The sequence below is a fragment of the Gracilinanus agilis genome, chromosome X (assembly GCF_016433145.1).
Source record: "Gracilinanus agilis isolate LMUSP501 chromosome X, AgileGrace, whole genome shotgun sequence".
Lineage (NCBI taxonomy): Eukaryota > Metazoa > Chordata > Mammalia > Didelphimorphia > Didelphidae > Gracilinanus > Gracilinanus agilis.
This window is the reverse complement of record NC_058136.1, coordinates 70139595-70159735: the sequence shown is the minus strand read 5'-3', so window position 1 is coordinate 70159735 and position 20141 is coordinate 70139595. Positions and strand designations below refer to the sequence as shown.

Below are 20141 nucleotides of genomic sequence, written 5' to 3'. Positions count from 1 at the left end.
GATATTTCTGAAAGCATCACTAAATTCATCATAAGAATTAGCATGGAATGAATGATTGATCTTATACGAAAAATGTACATTCTTATTTTCAATTACCTAGAACTGATCAATTTTCAGATTTACAAAGATATGTATGAAAAATAAACATTAACCCTTTGTGAGACTGTCCATTCAATGGCCCCTTCCAGAACATAGGATTTCTGACTTCAGGGCTTTCCAAACTGTCAAATATGATGGGTTTTGAGGACATACCACATTCTAACCTTTTGTGTTCTGTGTGCTCTCTTGGTTTTGGTAACCTTTCTTCTTTTTTTTTTTAAACCTTACCTTCCATCTTGTAATCAATGCTGTGTATTGGTTGTAAGGCAGAAGAGTGGTAAGGGTGGGCAATGGGGGTCAAGTGACCTGCCCAGGGTCACACAGCTGGGAAGTGTCTGAGGCCAGATTTGAACCTAGGACCTCCCATATCTAGGCCTGACTCTCAATCCACTGAGCTACCCAGCTGCCCCCAGTAACCTTTCTTCTAAGGATTCACTTACATCACTCATTCTCCTCTAGGGCCTCAAGCTTCTGTTTGCTCAAATCCTCTTGCTTTTGAAAATTTTCATTCTCAGCCCTTGAAAATCTTCCCATCTATCCCTATGGTGTAATCTCTCCTAACAAGGACATCCCAGCTTCTACAGGTTCATCCAGCTCAGGATTTTAGATTCAAAATTTATTTCTAGCTCAGACATTCTAGTTCCCTGATCAAATATTCTAGCTTCACTTTCCACTCCAGGTTCCTACATATAGAAGCTGCACATCTGGATTAGACAGTCTATATCCTAAACTGTTGGCTATTTCCAACATTCTACCTTGAATGAGACCTAGAAGCCCAGATAGTCACTGTTCTAAAGACCTTCCAAGGTCTGACATTTTTGGTTTTAAAGTCACAACATCCTATTCTCCAGAAATTTTATTTTTCAATAATTACATTAGATCTCATAAATAATTAAAAACTACACATCAAAGTCCATCATAAGACCTCTTAGTTTTTTCTCCCCAAATGCTCAACATTCATTTACATTAATAGTAGTATCAATACCAATTTCTAATAAAGAAGGACAAACAGGGAATCTCAATGGTGTCTCTACAGGATTTTGTGGTTCCTTGGAGATTTTTTGGTAGACACGCCCTTGTGGTAGTGGTAATGAAGATGTGAAGTATTCTGTTTTTGTTTTTTTAAGCATCATTAATGGATATTGGAATATGCATATTGAAATAAATGAATACTTCCATAGGAAAAAAATGTACTTTTTTCTTCTTCTTGTTTTTTTACCTCAAACTGGCCAATATCTTTGGCAACTAAGAGTAGATAGTTAAATTGTTGCCACTGATTGCATTCTCCATTATATGCTCCTCCCAGGGCTTATGATTTATGATCTCAGAGCCCTATCATATAGGGTAGTTTTTAGGACACACCAAATTTTGATCATTGGTGTCCTAAGTCTCTCTTCCCTCTGACATCCCTTCTTTTAAGGGTTCTCTTAAATCTTAATTACCTTGTCCATGACTACTCTCTTGCCTGTCCTGCTGAGTGATAAAATCCTCCTTGTTCTGACAATTTCCATTCATACCCCAGAACATCTCTCTCTGTCTCTTCTAGTCCCTCCTCACGCTGACTTTCTAGATCCTACCACCTCATCCAGCTCTGGTGTCAAGATTTGAACTTTCCCTCACATTAATAAATGCTAAGCACCCAATTTAGAGCCATAAATCAAGTTCCTTATAAGATCTCAGCAGGTAACACTTTGATTTTTCTCCTCAAATACTCAATATTCCTTTTCATTAATAGCAATATCAATACCAATTTTGACCAAAGGAGGACCTACAGGGCACCTCAGTGATTTCTCTACAGAGTTTTGTGGTTCCTTGGTTCTAAAATTCTGCCTTCCTTTTCCACTCCAAACAAGGACATTCAGAGACAGGACTTACCATGGAACTTCTATATTCTAAACTCTGAGGCACCTCCAATTTTCCTGTCTCAATGGTACCTCTAAAGTCCAGACATTCATTCTTCTAAAGACTTTTCAAGGTATTTCAGGATGTAAAGATATATTCTCCTTTGATCAATTAATAATTTTCTTTAAGATTTTTTTAATTTATATGTCCTTTCTAGGTCTGACACTTTGGATTCTAAGGCTGCACCTTCCTAGGATTTATAAGAGGTATTTCCCTCCATTTTTTTCAGGAAATGATTATAACAATGAACCACTAATACATTGATTTTGAAACATAAGTTATATTCATTATAAATACTGTTTATGTTAGACCTTTTTGTAGCCAAAAAGACTACATATTCATTATGATTATAGTAATAACTATAGCATGTATTAAAGGGAAAATATATGGAATTACATTTTGTTCATTGTGCCTGTGTTTTAGATTTTTAGCGGGTATTTTTTTTCAAGCTAGCCAAAGAATTGTCAATATGTTCATCATACCCATTTGGCTTTTGGCTGAGGATGTAAGATCTTTTTGCTGCTTTCAATTGCAGCTTTAGAATGGCTTGATATAAAATAAATAGAAATAAATGACTGGTTTCATACCCCCCAAAATCTACTTCCTTGTTTTTTAATTTACCTACACTTAGCCAATATTATGTTTCACTAAGAATATATATATATATATGAAAATTTCATCCTTGTTATTTATGATGTTTTGCATTCTAAGGTTTCTTCGAGAGAAAAAAATTGAGGCTCTCAGAAGTTTCTCAGATAGGTCAAGTGGAAGTTTTTAGGACACTAGTTCAGATCTTTACTGTTCTAGGGGTTCACCTTGGTCTCATAATCCTTTTTTAAAATACTCTCTGAAATCTTTGATTCTCTTTCCTGTGGCTACTCTAAAGCTGAACATTCTGAGTCCTAAAATTCCACTGTACTAACAAAGTAAATTCTCAGTCTCTGAATAGATGTTCCCTTCTCTCTTCTAATCTCTATCCATTTGAACATTCTTGTTTCTGCAACCCCATCCAGCTCAGGATTTTGGTTTAGAAATTTCCTTCAATTATATATACTCTGGCTTCACTTTCCACTCAAAAAAGGGGCATTGCTGCCTCCTAGAAAGGAAATTTGTATGGTAAATTGTAGGCTGTTTTAAACATACCTCCTTGAAAGGTACCCAGGGGAGGAGTGTTCTAAGGTAATAGTAATAACAAAAATATTCTTACCATAAAAGGAACTACGAAGAATTGCATTTGTTTCAAAGTAATGATCTAAGAAAGAGGCAGGTTATTACTTTACTGGCTGGCCAAAAAATAGACTCTACACTAAACAACACCTTTTTGGTATTGTGGATGAGAATGTGAGATGTATTGTTGGTTATTTTTTCAAGCATCACTAATGCACCATATAAATTAAATGGAATAAATGATTGATTATATGTGAAAATTTTATATTCTTCTGATTTTTTATTATCTAGAATTAACCTACAATCAAGAATGTACATGAAAATAAACACTTACCCTTTGTGAGGCTGTCCATTCAAAGGCCCCTTTCAGAACATGGGATTTCTGTTCTCAGGGCTCTCCAAACTGTCAAATATGATGGTTTTTGAGGACATACCACATACTAACTTTTTGTGTTTTTTGTGTTCTCCTTGTTTTGATAACCTTTCTTCTAAGGGTTCTCTTATATCACTCATTCTCTTCTCCATGGCTCCTCTCAGGCCTTACATTCTGTGTGCCCAAATCCTCCTGCTTCCAAAACTTTCCATTCTCAGACATTGAAGATCTTTATTCCTCTCCTCTGGTCTAATCTCTCCCAACAATGACTTTCCAGCTTCTACAGGTTCATCCAGCTCAGGACTGTGGATGCAACATTTCATTTAAACTCACACATTCTAGCCTCTAAGTGCCCTCCCTGATTTATTATTCTAGCTTCACTTTCCACTCCAGATTCTTACATTCAGAGGCAGCCCTTAACACCTAGATGGGACATTCTATATCCTAAATGCTCAGCTATTTCCAACATTCCACCAAGAATGAGACCTGGAAGTCACAAGCCACACCATCCTATTTTCTAAAAATCTTATTTCTTATTAATTAGATTATTCTTAGAGTATACATCAGGCTCACCAACATACATCAAAACCATTATAAGACATCAGTAGGTAACACCTTGGTTTTTCTCCACAAATACTCTACATTCAATTTCATTAATAGTATATATCAAAACCAATTTTGACCAAAGAAGAACAAACAGGGAACCTCAGGGTTTCTCTGTAGGATTTTGTGGCTCTTTGGAGAATTTTTGCCTAGACAAACCCTTTTGGTAGTGGTGATGAAGATGTGAAGTGTTCTGTTTTTGATTTTTATGCATCACTGATGCATATTGGAATATGAGTATTAAAATAAATGAATGATCTCAAAAAAATCTACCTTCCTCTTATTTTTTTTTAAATTACCTCGAACTAGCCAATATCTTTGGCAATTAAGAGTATATATTTAAATAAATTGTTGCCACTGATGGTATTCTCCATTATAGGCTCTTTCTAGGGCTTATGATTTATGATCTCAGAGCCTCACAACATAGGGTAGTTTTTAGGACACACCAAATTTTGACCATTGGTGTCCTAAGGCCCCTCTGATATCCCTTCTTCTAAAGTTTCCCTTACCTCTCAATTCCCTTCTCTATGATTTCACTCAGGTCTGACCCACTGGGTGCTAAAATCCTCCTGATTCTGACAATTTTATTCTCAGCCCCAGGATATCTACTCTACTCCCTTCTAGACCCTCTTCACACAAGCATTCTAGATTCTGCAGCATTTTCTAGCTCTGAAGTTTAAATTAAAATTTCTTCCTTCTCCTGCAGAAATATTAGGGTCTAAGTGTCCACTCTGTTCTAAAATTCTAGCTTCACTTTCCACTCCAAACTGGGAAATTTAGAGGCAGGGCTTATTTCCTAACTAGGAAGTCCTATTTTCTAAGCTCTTAGCCACCTCCAATTTCCCTCTTTCAATAGTTCCTGGAAGCTCAGACATTCATTCTTCTAAAAACTTTCCAGGTATGACACTTCAAGATTGAAAGAAATATCCTTCTATGATCTATAAAAGATTTTCTTCAAGTTTTTTTTATTATGACCTTGCCAGATGTGACACCTTGAATTCTAAGGTTGCACCCTCCTAGGAGTTATTTTCTCACTGGATGATTATTACATTAAACCTAGGTCTTACTGACATAGTGATTTTGAAATATGTAATATATTATAAATACTGTTTCCATAAGACCTTGTTTTGTGACCTAAAAGACTCCATATTCATTATCATTATAGTAATATCAATAATTGTCCTTATCAAAAAAGGAAATACAGGGGGGGAAGGAAATATTTGGTTCACTGTGCCTGTGTTCTGGATTTTTTGAGGGTATTTTTTTCAAAGCTAGCCAAAAAATTGTCAATACTTTCGTCATGCCAATTTGGCTTTTGGTAGAGGGTGTTTTTTTTTTTCCTTTTTTGTTTTTCAGGTAGCTTCAGAACTGTTTAATATAAAATAAATTGAGATAAATGCCTGGTTTCATACCAAAAAATTCTACCTTCTTGTTTTTTAGTTTACCTAAAAATGGCCAATATTATGGCTCACTAGGAATATATACATGAAAATTTTCATCCTTGCTATTTATGATATTTTGTATTCTCAGACTTCCATGACAGAAGATAAACTAATGCTCTCAGAAGTGTCACAGCTAGGACAAGTGGAAATTTCTATATGTAAATCTGATTGTTTCTGTTCTAAGAGTTCATCTTGATCTGGGATCCCTTTTTTAAAATGTTCTCAGAGGAGCAGCTGGATAGCTCAGTGGATGGAGAGTCAGGCCTAGAGACAGGAGGTCCTAGATTCAAAGCCGGCCTCAGACACTTCCCAGCTGTGTGACCCTGGGCAAGTCACTTGATCCCCATTGCCCACCCTTACCACTCTTCCACCTAGGAGCCAATACACAGAAGTTAAGAGTTAAAAAAAGAAAAAGAAAAAAAGAAAGTAAAAATGTTCTCAGAGCATTCTCTCTTTCCCTTGACTATGCTCAAGCTGAACAACCTGATTGTTAATATTCTGTTAATATTCTAATGCACTTACAAAGTGCATTCTCAGGCTCTGAACATTCTCTCTTCTAGTCCCTCTCAATTTGAATGTTCTTGTTTCAGCAGCCCCATCCAGTTCAGGATTCTGGATAAGAAATTTCCTTCAAGTTTAGGCATTTAAATTCTACATACTCTCTCCACGCTAATACTCTGGCTTCACATTCCACTCAAAGCTAGGGAATTCTTGTCTCCTAGCAAGGAAATTTGGTATGGTTAACTCTAGAATACTCTAAACATACCTCCTTGAAAGGTACCTGGAAGAGTAGCCATTCAGTGCTCTGAGGACCCTACAAGACCTGATGTTATGTGTTCATAGGTCATATTGGCATGGGCATCGTACCCCCAAAACCATTGAAGTGTTTCAGGCAAACTATAAGCAGGGAAATTCTTTTGCTCCCTTCTATCCTTGTGACTCCTGACTCAAAGCATCTGAACCTGAGAGGATTATCCTCCTTGGATTTTCCTTTAGACTTGAGATGGACAGAGAGATACACCTCCATGTTATGCCTTGATATCATCAAGGTGTATCTCAGACATCTGTCTGTCCCCTAAACCATGAGGGTCACCCCCTATGTCTTCAGGCAGAGTTGGTCAGATGACCAAACCCCACCACCAAATGCCTGAGTGTTTACCACACTAGAGTCACGTCTTCACTGTGGCACAGAGTCATGTCTCCACTGTAAAGAGTATAAAATCCCTAGAATTGATGTCATCTGGGGGGACAGCTTTTCCATCCATGCTGTCCTCCCAAGGAACAGCTCCTCATCTTACTGTTCCACCTTGCTATCCTCCTGGCCAAATTCAACATTACCTTCTAAATTAATAAACTTCTCTTTTTATTTTTAAGCTAAGTTTTGGAGTCTTGCATTCTTGCAAAAGGTACCCTTCCTGAACACCAGGGGTTCACCTCTGCACCCCACAACAATACCATGCTATATTCCATAAGGTTTGATTTTCATTTTTGTTCATTGGATAACTGTGACAAAACACATGGGTCTAAAAAATACACCAATTTGGCAACATAAGTTTGGTCCCTGAAACATTACACTGTGGTTTTCGTTTTGTTTTTGTCAAAAATGCTACACGTTCATTATCATTAATAGTAGTATCAAAAGCATTTCTAACACTGAAAGAACTACGCAGCATTGCATTTATTTCAAAGGACAGATTTGAAGGGGGTGGGGTTGTTATTTTGCCAGCTAGTCAAAAAATAGACTGTATACAAAACAACACTTTCATGGTTTAGGATGTGAGATGTGTTGTTTCTTATTTTTGAAAGCACCACTAATTCATCAAATAAATTAAAATGGAATAAGTGGTTGACCATACATGAAAAATCTACATTCTTGTTTTTAAATTACCTAGAACTGACCAATATTCCCAACAATCAAGAATTTATATGAAAATAAACACTTACCCTTTGTGAGGTTGTCCCTTCAAAGGCCCCTTCCAGAACATGGGATTTCTGTTCTCAGGGCTCTCCAAACTGTCAAATGTGATGGTTTTTGAGGACATACCACATTCTAAACTTTTGTGTTCTATGTGATCTTCTTGTTTTGATAACCTTTCTTCTAAGGGTTCTCCTACATCACTCATTCTCTTCCCCCCATGGCTCCTCTCAGGCCCCATTTTCTGTGTGTTCAAATCATCCTGCTTCTGAAATTTTCCCTTCTCAGACCTTGAAGATCTTTCCATCCCTCCCTCTGATCCAATCTGTTTTCTACAGGCTCATCCAGTTCAGGATTCTGTATTTAACATTATTTTAAGATCACACATTCTAGCTTCTAAGTACTCTCCTTGATACACTATTCAGGCTTCCCTCTCCACTCCAGAATCCAACATTCAGAGGCAATACTTAACACACACCTGGATGGGACATTCAATATCCTAATTTTTCAGCTATTTCTAACATTCTATTTTGAATGAGACCTGGAACTCCAGATTATCAACTGTTCTAAGGACCTTCCAAGACATATATTCGGTTTGAAAGCCATACCACCCCATTCTCGAGAAATTTTATTTGTTATTTATTAGATTATTCTTACACTTCACATGGGTCTCAACTATAAGCCATTTTAGAACCATAGGTAACACCTTGTTTTTTTCTCCAAAAATACTCTACATTCGATTTCATTAAAAGAAACCTCAATAGCAATTTTGATTAAAGGATAACCAACAGGGAACCTTAGCTTAGTTTCTCTGTAGGGTTTTGTGATTCCTTGGAGAATTTTTGGCTAGATAAACCATTTTAGTAATGATGATGAAGTTGAGAAGTGTTGTGGTTTTGTTTTTTAAACATCACTGATGCTTGTTGGAATATGTGTATTGGAATAAATGAATGATCTCAAAAAAAATCTACCTTTCTCTTCTTCTGAAAATTACCTTGAATTAGCCAATATCTTTGACAACTAAGACTATATTTTTAAATAAATTGTGCCATTGATGGTATTCTTCATTATAGACTTTTTCCAAGGCTTCTGGTTTATGATCTCAGAGTCCCACAACACAGGGTAGATTTTAGGACCCTCCAAGTTCCAACCGTTGGTGTTCTAATATATTGCTTCCCTCTCCTATCTCTTATAAGGATTTTCTTATCTCTCCATTCTCTTCTCTATGATTACACTAGGTACTAACATGTTCCTGATTCTGACGATTTCCATTCTCAGCCCCAGAAAATAACCCCGTCTCTACTAGTCCTTCCCCACAAAGGCACTCTAGATTCTGTACTGTAGCCTCATCCAGCTCTGGAGTCTGGATTTGAAATTTCCTTCCTACTCAGCAATTTCCTTCACACTCAGGTACACTAGGGTCTATGTGCCCACTCAATTCTAAAATTCTACCGCACTTTTCCCCCCAAACTGGGACATTCAGAGGCAAGATTTACTGCCTACCTAGGAAAATCTCTATTCTAAGCTCTAGGTCACCTCTAACTTTCCTCTTTGAACTGTACCTCGAAGTCCAGATATTCATTCTTCTAAAGGCCTTACAAGGTATGCCTTTTCAGGATCTAAAGAAATATTTATGATCAATAAATGTTTTTCTTTAAGTTTTTTTATTATTATGACCTTTCCAGGTCTGACACTTTGGATTCTAACATTGCAATCTCCTAGGATTTATAAGTGGTTTTTTTCACACTTTTTTGATTGGATCATTATTATAATGGACTTAGGTCTTACTGATATAATGATTTTGAAATGTTACTTGTCTTCAGCATACAACTTCTTTAGGTAAGACCTAGTTTTGTGGCCAGGAGGATACCATATTCATTGTCATAATAGTAATATCAATAATATTCTTTAACAAAAAAGGAAATACATAGAATTGCATTATTTTTACTGTGAATATACTAGTTAGGGTATTTTTAGCTAGCCAAAAATCTATCCATACTTTCATCATACTCATTTGACTTATGGATGAGTATGTGTCTCCCTTTTTAAAGCTTCACAACAACTAGATATAGAATGAACTGAAAAAAATGACAATATTCATACCAAAAAAATTCTACTACCTTGTTTTTTACTTCTTTTTTTTCTTTTTTTTTAAACCCTTAACTTCTGTGTATTGGCTCCTAGGCAGAAGAGTGGTAAGGGTGGGCAATGGGGGTCAAGTGACTTGCCCAGGGTCACCCAGCTGGGAAGTGGCTGAGGCCGGATTTTAACCTAGGACCTCTCGTCTCTAGGGCTGACTCTCAATCCACTGAGCTACCCAGCTGCCCCCTACTACCTTGTTTTTTAATTTACCTACTATTGGCTAATACTATGGTTAAGAACATATAGATGAACATTTTAATGCCTGCTATTGATGATGTTTTGTATTCTAAGTCTACTTTGACAGAAGATAAACTGATTCTGTCAGAAGCTTCTCAGCCTGGGCAAGTGGAAGTTTTTAGGATACTCAAAGTCTGATCTTTTCTGTTCTAAGACTTCACCTTGATCTCATATCCCTTTTTTTTAACATGCTCTCCCAAGTCTTTGATTCTCTTTCCCTCAGCTACTCTCAGGTTGAACTTCTGATTCCTAAAATCTCAATGCACATTCTCAGTCTCTGAACTCTCTCTTTTATACAGTCTCTCTCTCAATTTGAACATTCTTGCTTCTACATCCCCATCCAGTTTAGGATTCTGGATTAGAAATTTTCTTCAAGTTTAGGCATTCTAAATTCTATATACTCTCCCCATTCTAATACTCTGGCTTCACTTTCCACTATAAACTGGGACATTCTTACCTCCTATCAAAGAAATTGAGTAGGATAAGCCCAAGACTACTTTGAACGTTACCTTGAAGAATATACACTCAGTGTTCTAAGGACCCTGCTGGACCTGGTATTTTTGGTTCTCCAGGCATACACAACTACATTCTATGAGGTTTTATTTTCATTTTTGGTCTTTGGATTAGTGTCACAATGCATATGGTCTATCAAATATACTGACTTGGCAACATAAGTTGTATTCCATCTGAGTTAAACTTAAAACACTAAACTTTAGTTTTGATATTTGGTTTTTTTGTCCAAATATACTATATATTCATTATTGTTAATAGTAATATCAAAAGTATTCTTAACAATAGAAAAATCTACACAAAATTGTATTTGTTTCAAAGTACAGATTTCTAGGTGTGGGGGTTGGTTTTTTACTTGCTAGCCAAAAAATAGACTGCACATTAAACAATACCACTTTGGTGCCATGGATCAGGCTGTGAGATGTGTTGTTGATTATTTCTGAAAACATCATTAATGCAACAGATGAATTAACATGGAACAAATGATTGATCTTATATGAAAAAGTCTACATTTTTATTTTTAGATTGCCTAGAACTGATCAATATTCAGAACAATCAAGAATATATATAAAAATAAACACTTACCCTTTTGAGACTGTCCATTCAAAGGCCCCTTCTGGAAGATAGGATTTCTGTTCTCAGGGTTCTCCGAGCTGTCAAATATATGGTTATTGAGAACAGAAAACACTTTAAACTTTTGTGTTTTATGTGTTCTCCTTCTTTTGATATCCTTTCTTTTACATCATTCACTCTCTTCTCCATGGCTACTCCAATGCCTCGCATTCTGTGTGCTCAAATATTCCTGCTGCTTCTGAAAATTTCCATTCTAAGTGCTCTCCCTGATTTAATATTCACTTTCCACTCCAGATTCATATGCTCAGAGGCAGCCCTTAACACCGAGGTGGGACATAATATATCCTAAACTCTCAGCCATTTCCAACGTATCACCTTGAATGAGACCTAGAAGCCCAAATATTCACTATGCCAAGGACCTTCCAGAACATGACACACTGTCTTCTCAGAAGGTTACTCTCAGACCTGACATACTGTACTTGAAAGTTCTGTTCTCAGACTCTAATCATCTCCCACTCTCTTTGTTCTAAGCCCTCCCGATTGGGACATTGCTCCTTCTGAGTCCTCATTCAGCTCAGAATCCTGGATTACACATTTTTTCCCAGACCAGACATTCCAAATTGTACATGCCCTGCCAACTCAAATACTCTGGCTTCAATTTCCACTCAAAACTAGGGCATTCAAACGAGGGACTTGCTTCCTAGGAAGGAAAGTCAGAAACGTTAACTCTAGGCCACTTTGAATATACTTTCTTGACAGGTAACTAAAAGTGTAAGCATGCAGTTTTCTAGCTACCTTACAAAACCTGATATTTTGAGTTATAAGGTCAGGTTTTCCTATTCCTATGTTTTGTGTATTTGGGACAACTATGAATATATTGGCAATGAAAATAAAACCTTCCATTTGACAATATTTTCCATTCTGAGAACCCTCCACAGCAGATGACTGATCATTTCTCATCCCTCCCCACAATCACACATCATGATATTAAGGAAACCTGTATTTCTGGCATTTGTGTTTCAAAGGGTTCTCCTTGCTCTGATATCCTTTATTCTAAAGGTTCTCCCGTCTATGCCATTCTCTTTTCTGTGGCTACGTGAAAGCCTGGTTTTCTGTCTGCTCAAATCCACCTGCTTTTGACAATTTCCATTCTCAAATTCTGAACATCTCCCATTCTCTCTGGCCTACCACTTCCCAACCCTGAAATCACACTTTCCATACCTTCATCCAGATAGGTTTCTGATTCAGAAACTTTATTCAAACTCAGACATTCAAGGATGTAGGCAACTCCCCAGATATAACACAGAAGAACTTCATTTGGTACTTCTAATCGCTATATAAACAGGTGAGACCTACTTCCCAACAACCTCCACCAGCCCACATTGAAAGGAATTTGGAAGTATTCCAGAAAATTCAGTCTTCTGGATACTTGCTGAGTTTTGATATACTTAATCCAAAAGTCACTCTACTAAGGTTTAGGGGGTTCATTGCTTCTTTTTCAATTTTTTATTTATTTGGATATTGTGACATTGTATATGTCTTTCCAATTGGATTTCAAGGGATAAAGTGGCATCTTTCTAAAATCTAAAATATCGAACAAATTTCTTTATTAGCCAAAAGGAATCTCTATTGATCAGTACTAATACTAACAATAAGAGTCTTTAATAAAGAAAGAAATGAATGGAATTACTTTTGCTTCATGTTAAAGGGTTTTCTTTCTTCTTTTTTCTGCGTCTTTTTGCCTGGCAAAAAAAAGGGCATTCATCATTTTCTTTTAGCTGTTTGTTGAGGGTATTACTTTTTGAAAAAGTTACATCATTTGTAATATAATTTCAATAAAAACATATGAAAAACTAATGAACAAGTGAGCCTGATATTTTACCACACTAATAATTTATATAAATATATATAGGAAAGTCAATCCTTGCCAATTACGTGATTTTCTAGTCTAAAGCATCATTCCAGAGCTGACGATTCAGGCTATCAGAGCCCCACTAGCTATAGCATATGGAAGTTATTGGATATTCCAGGTGTTACCGTACCTATTTGTTTCTAAGTACTATCCTACCTCCTAAACTTTCTCCAAACTCCCTCATTCTCTTCTTCAGGTGATTCCCAAATCTTATATTGTATCTACTAAAATTCTACTTCTTTAGCAACCTCTGAATATTTACTTCTCTGTCTATCCTAGTCCCTCCCAACCCAGATATTCTAGCTTCTACACCTTCATCCATTTAGGATTCCGGAATAGAAATTTCCTTCAAGCTGACACATCCTAAATGACCTCCCAAATCAAATATTCTTAATACACTTTTTAGTCTCAGTTGGAACATTCAAAAAGGGCACTGAACTCTATTCTAAACTCTTCTCTACCTCCATCTTTTCTCCCCAAAATGGTCAAAGGATGCTCAGTCACTGAGGGTCATATGGACCTGTCAAAAATGAAATTTTGACTTCTAAGGCCACATTCTTATATGATAAGACATTCTTTTCATTTTTCTCCTGATTGTGATTAGAATGCACATGGGTCTTACAGAAATATTAACTTCCAAAAATGTCATGTCCCTAATAAGCCTTTATATAAAACACTTTGTTTTTGTTCCCCAAAATTCTCTATATTTATTATCCTGAATAATAGTATGCATCAAGGATTTAACAAAGAAGGAACTGCAATGAATATCAGTAGTTTCAGTAAGCAGGTTTGGGGAGCGTTATAAAACTTTGAGATTAGCCAAATAATAACCAAGATTTCACCATACCCTTTTGGTTTTGTGGTTGATGTAAGATTTTTTTAATGCATCACCACTGGGTAATCTGAATAAACATGGAATAAATTATTCAATTCATGCCCCAAAACCCTGCAACTTACAGCTCCTTTTTCTTATTAACTAGAACTGGCCACTATTTGAGCCAACTACAAATATGAATGAAAATACCACTTAGGATGTTTTCCATTCTAAGGTCCCTTCTCAGAGTACTCCCAGCTATGGGATGTAGAGCTTCTTAGAACATTCCAGGTCTCATCTTTTGGGTTCTTAGAGCTCTCTTGGCTCTGATATCCTTTCTTCTAAGTATACTCCTACCTTTCTCATTCTCTTCTCCATGGTTCTCTCAGAAATGATATTCAATGAGCTAAAATACTGCTGCTTCAGCCTAATTTCTATTCTCTGCCTCTGAAGGTCTCCCACTCTCTCAAGTCTAATCTCTCCTCAACATGGACATTCCAGTTACCACAGCTTCAACTAGCTTGGGATTCTAGATGACAAATTTCCTTCAAACTCAGGCATTCAAAATTGTAGGTGCCCCCTCTGATTTAATGATTTGACATTCTTGGCACTCAAAATCGAGACATTCAAAGGAATGGCTCAACTCCTACCTATATAATTCTTTATTTGAACCTCATAGGCTTTTACAACATTCACCTTTGAACACCACCTGAAAGTACTCTATTACTTTTCAGCTTCTGAGGATCTTCCATTTCTGATAGTTTATTAAAAGGCTATATACCCTGTGTGTAGATTTTTTTTCAAATTTTAATTTATTTTAATATGATTATACAGCAAATGTGTCTTGCTGATAGAATGATTTAAAATACTCTCTATTGTAGGTCTTGTATATTTGCCCATAAGGCATGTTATAAATTATATATGTATAGAAACCTGTATGTACATGTATATAATTATAATTAATTATAAATGTAATAACAAATGCATCTAGAAAAACTCATCTTCTAAATTCTCAGCCACTTCTACCAGTCCACATTTAAAGGGAACTGGAAGTATTCCATAACATTCAATCTTCCAGGCACTTGCCCAACTCATATATTCTGTTCAAAAGTCACACTCTTCTAACGTGTAGGGGGTTTCTTTCTTTCTTTTTTCAATTTCTTATTTATATGAGCATTATAACAGTGTATATGTCTTTCCAATTGGATTTGAGAATGTGAAGTGGCATCCCTCTGAAATCCTACATATTGAATAAATTTCTTTGACAAAATGAATTTCTGTTGATTAATAATAATGCTAAGAATCTCTAATAAAGAAATACATAGAATTTCCTTTAATTCAGGTTAAGAGTTTTTTTTTTCTTTTTTTGAATATTTTTGGCTGGTTAAAAAAAGGTACATTCATCATACCCTTTTAGCTTTGTATTGATGATGTCAATCATCAATTTTTTTAAAAAGCATGTAATACCACTATGTCATATCATTTCAATGGGAATAAATGATTGAACTCAGGAAAAATATTTTTTTGCTTTTTTAATTAAAGGAAAGCTAAGCAATATTTTACAAAATCATTACATACACAATATGTATGAAAATCAATCTCTGCTAATTATGTGATTTTCTATTCCAAGGCACTGTTCTAGAGTAGATGATCATGTTCTCCAGAGGTCTCCTAGCTATAGAATCTAGAAATAGAAATCTAGAAATAATCCAGGTGTTATCTATTTGGTTCTAAGTACAGTCCTGCCTCTGATATCCCAGCTCCCAATTGTTCTCCAAACTCCTTCAATCTCTTCTTCTGGGTGACTCACAAGTCTCATATTTTGTCTGCTAAAATTCCACTGCATTAACAGACTTTGAATGTCCACTTCTCTCTCTGTCTTAGTCCCTCTCAATACTGATATTCTAGCTTCCACAGCATCATCCATTTAGGATCTTAGATTAGAAATCTTTCAATCGGACACGTTCTAGATGACCTAAATCAAATATTCTCACTACTCTTTTTAGTCTCAGTTGGGACATTTAGATAGGAAATTTACTATTCTAAACTTTTTAACCCCATCTTTTCTGGAACCCTGGAATGGTCAATGAACATCCAGACATTGAAGATCATATGGATCTTCCAAACATTATATTTTGGCTGCTGAGGTTATAATATTATATGATCGATAAAACATTGTTTTCATTTTTCTATGGGTCTTATGGAAATGCTGCTAGCCAAATATGTCATGTCCCTAATAAGTCTTCTGTATGAAACATCTTGGTTTTGTTCCCCAAAATTCCTCATGTTTATTATCATTAATAATAAAATCCATCACAGGATTTAACAAGAAGGAACTGCAGTGAATATCAAAAGTTTCAGTAAGCAAGTTTGGGGAGCGTTATAAAGGTTTGAGATTAGCCAAAAAATAACCAAGACTTCACCATACCCTTTTGGTTTTATGGCTGATGTAAGATTTTTTTAAATGCATCACCACTGGGTAATCTGAATAAAGATGGAATTATTCTATTCATACCCCCAAACCCTTCAATTTACTGCTTATTTTTCCAATTAACTAGAACTGGCCAATATTTGAGCTGACTACAAATATGCATGAAAATACATTCTAAGGTCCCTTCAAGACCTGAGTATTGACCTTCTCAGTGCACTCCAAGCAATGGGATGCAGAGCTTCTTAGGACACTCCAGGTATTGTTTTTTGTGCTCTTAGAGCTCTCTTGACTCTGATAGCCCTTCTTCTAAGTGTACTCCTACCTTTCTCATTCTTTTCTCCATGGTTCTCTCAGAAATGACATTCAATGAGCCAAAATACTGCTATTTCTGGCATTTTTTATTCTCAGCCTCTAAAGATATCCCCCAACTTGGTCATTCCAGCTTCCACAGCTTCAACCAGCTCGGGATTAGGAATTAAAATTTTCCTTTAAACTCAGACATTCTAAGTTCTAGGTGTCTCGCTGATAGAATGATTTTGATTTGTAAGTGGTATCTATTTGGAATACTCTGTATTGTACGCCTTGTCCATTTGCCCCAAAGGCACTTTTATAAATTATATCTGTACATATATACAATTATAAATGTATATATGTATAATTATAAATTGCAATAGCAATATTTTCCAACAAAATAACTGCCTGCATTTCATTTGTATCAGTGGAAAGGTTTTTTGCTTTTCTGGGTTTTTCTTTTGGCTAGCCATGCAATAGACAGTACTATCAACATACCCTATTGGTGGCTCAGAAAGAGAGGGTTGTTGAGGTATCACCACTCATAATTCAAAAATCAAAAAGGAATTAAATTATTTATCACTTGTGAAAAATGTGCTTCCCTGTACATTTGGAATTTAATTCAAATTGAGTGGTATTTTGGACTGTGTGTGTGTGTGTGTGTGTGTGTGTGTATCAATAAAAATAAAACCTTCTCTTTCATAATATCTTCCCTTCTGAAAACCCTCCATAGCAGATGATTGTCTTCTCACAGCTCTCCCCACAATCACACACTAAGATAATGCAGAAACTACTATTGCTGACACATAGAGCTTCTAAGGGCTCTCCTTACTCTGACATCCTGTATTTTAAAGGTTCTCCTTCCTCCCTCATGCTCTTCTCCATGGCTACTCCAGAGCCTGGCTTTCTGTCAGCTAAAATTGTCCTGCTTCTGACAATTCCCATTCTTCATCCCTGAGCATCTCCCATTCTCTCTGGCACAGTGCCTCCCAAAACCAAATTACAGCTTCTATAGCTTCATCCACTTAGGATGCTGGATCGGAAATTTTCTTCAAACTTAGACATTCAAGAACCTAGGTATCCTACCTGATAAAATACAGAAGAGCTTCACATTGTGCTTCTAATTGCTACATATACAGGTGGGACTTACCTCTCAGCTAGAAAAATCTCATATTATAAACTCTCATTCGCCTCCACCAGATCACATTTAAAGGGATCTGGAAGTATTCCATCACATTCAATTCTAAATGCTTGCCCAGTTCTTATATATTTTATTCAAAAGGCACACTCTACTCAGGTTTAGAGGTTTCTTTCTTTTTTCAATGTTTTATTTATTTGGATATTAATACATTGTACATGTCTTTCCAATTGGATTTGAAGGCATGAAGTAGCATCTCTCTGAAATTCTCCATATTGAATAAATTTTTTTATTTGCCAAAAGGAATTCATAATAATGTTAATAAGAATACTTAATGAAGAAAAAAGGAATGGAATTACTTTTGTTTCAGGTTAAAAGACTTTTGTCTTTTTCGAGATCTTTATGGCTGGCCAAAAACAAAATCACACCCTCTTAGCTATTTGCTAATGATGTTACTCTTTGAAAAAGTTACACCACTATGTAACATCATTTCAATGGGAATCAATTCATGAATTCATGAAAAAACTACATTTTTGTTTTTTAATTAATAGAAAATCAATCAATATTTACCACATTAAGTATAAATATGTATGTATGTATATATGTACACACACACATATATGACAATCAATCCTTGCCAATTATTTCATTATCTATTTTAAGGCACCATTTCAGAGCAGATGATTTATACTCACTGACCCCTCCTAGCTACAGCATATGGAAGTTGTTGAATATTCCAAGTATTACCTTTTTGGTTTCTAAGTACTGTCCTGCCTCTGATATCCCAGCTCCTAAATGTTCTGCAAACATCCCCATTCTCTTCTTCAGGGTGACTCCCAAGCCTCATATTTTGTCTGCAAAAATTCCACTGCATTAACAGACTTTGAATGTCTACTTCTCTCTCTGTCCTAGTCCCTCCCAATACTGAAATTCTAGCTTCTACAGCTTCATCTATTTAGGATTCTAGATTAGAAATTTCCTTCAAGCTGACACATACTAGATGACCTCCCCTAAAGCAAATATCCTCACTACACTTTTTAATCTAAATTGGAACAATCAGAGAGGGCACTGACCTCTTAGATGGGAAATTCCCTATTCTAAACTCTTCTCTACCTCCATCTTTTCTCCCAAGAATGGTCAAAGGATGCCCAGACACTGAAGGTCATATGAACCTTCCAAAAGGGTATTTTGGCTTCTCCTCCTTTCTCTGGCCTTGTACCTCCCAACACTGAAATTCCTCATGCTAAAAACCCATGTACCTGCAGAATCTGGATTAGAAATTTTCTTCTAGGCTCAGACATTCTAGGTTCTGAGTGCCCTCTCAAATCTAATATTTTTCCTTTACTTTATACTGTACATTGGTATATTCAATGGTAGGATGTACATCATAGCTTGGCAATTCTATATCCCAATCCCTCCACGACCTCGATCTTTACCCACTGAACAATCCCTGGAAAACTAGACATTCAATATTCTCGAGACCTTCCATTACACTACTTTTTGTGGTCTAAAGAAGCTCCCTCTTTTCATGTATTAGATATTTTTAATGTTCCTTTAATTAAAATGCACATTGTGTCATACTGAGGAGGAGCACAGCTACTAGCTAGGAAGTTCTGTTTCCTAAGCTCTCAACCACCTCCAAAATTCCCACATTGAACAATAACTGGAATTCTATAATAACATTCAGTGTTCAACAGATGTTTCCAGCTCTGATATATTTTATTTGAAGGTTACAAGTTATGGTCAAGAAGCATTCTTTTCCAATTTTTCATTTATTTGGATATTATTAAAAGCATATGTGTATTACTGATATGACGATTTACAAATATAAATAGTGTCCCTTTGAAATTCTTTGTATAGAACACTTTGTCAAAAAATCTCTGCAATCATATCATTAAAAGTTACATTAATCACTTATAATATATAATCCTTATAATCTTTATCAAAGATGAAAGTTCATGAAATTGTACTAGTTTAGGTATGCAGGTTTTAGGGGTGTCCTGAGTTTTTGTGGCTGACTCGAAAATAGACTGTACTTAAATTTCAGCCTTTCGGTTGTGTAATTGAAGATGTAAGGTTTTTTTAAAGCATAAGTATTATGTAATATAAATTAACTAGGAATAAATAAGTGATTTCATACCAAAAAATTAAGAATTTTTTGTTTTTAAAATTACCTAGATCTGGCCAATATTTGACCCATTAAAATATATATGAACATCAATCAATGCCATTTACAATATTTTCCATTCCAAGGCCCCCTCCAGAACAGATGATTTATATTCTCAGAACTCTCCAGTGGAGGTCTCACCTTTAGTATTTTAAGTGCTCTTCATGATCTGATATGCCTTCTTCTAACTGTTTTCCTACACTCTCATTCCCTTTTCCATGGCTGTTCCTAAGCCTGACATTCTATATATGTAACTCTACTGTCTGAGGCAATCAACATTCTCAGCCTCTAAACATCTCTCTCTCCCTCTCCCTCTCCCTCTCCCTCTCTCTCTCTCTCTCTCTCTCTCTCTCTCTCTCTCTCTCACCTCTCTCTCTCTCACCTCTCTCTCTCTCTCTCACCTCTCTCTCTCTCTCTCTCTCTCT

The 20141-nt window shown here is 36.0% G+C and overlaps 1 long non-coding RNA gene across 1 annotated transcript in view; it reads right to left on the bottom strand.

Annotated features, from left to right (window-relative positions):
- Positions 1-20141, bottom strand: part of LOC123253567 — a 49389-nt gene that overhangs the window by 15227 nt on the left and 14021 nt on the right. The window contains exons 2-3 of the long non-coding RNA XR_006506615.1: positions 12654-12705; positions 10976-11043 (exon numbers count right to left, since the gene is read on the bottom strand). This is a non-coding gene — a long non-coding RNA (uncharacterized LOC123253567). The remainder of the gene's footprint in view (positions 1-10975; positions 11044-12653; positions 12706-20141) is intronic.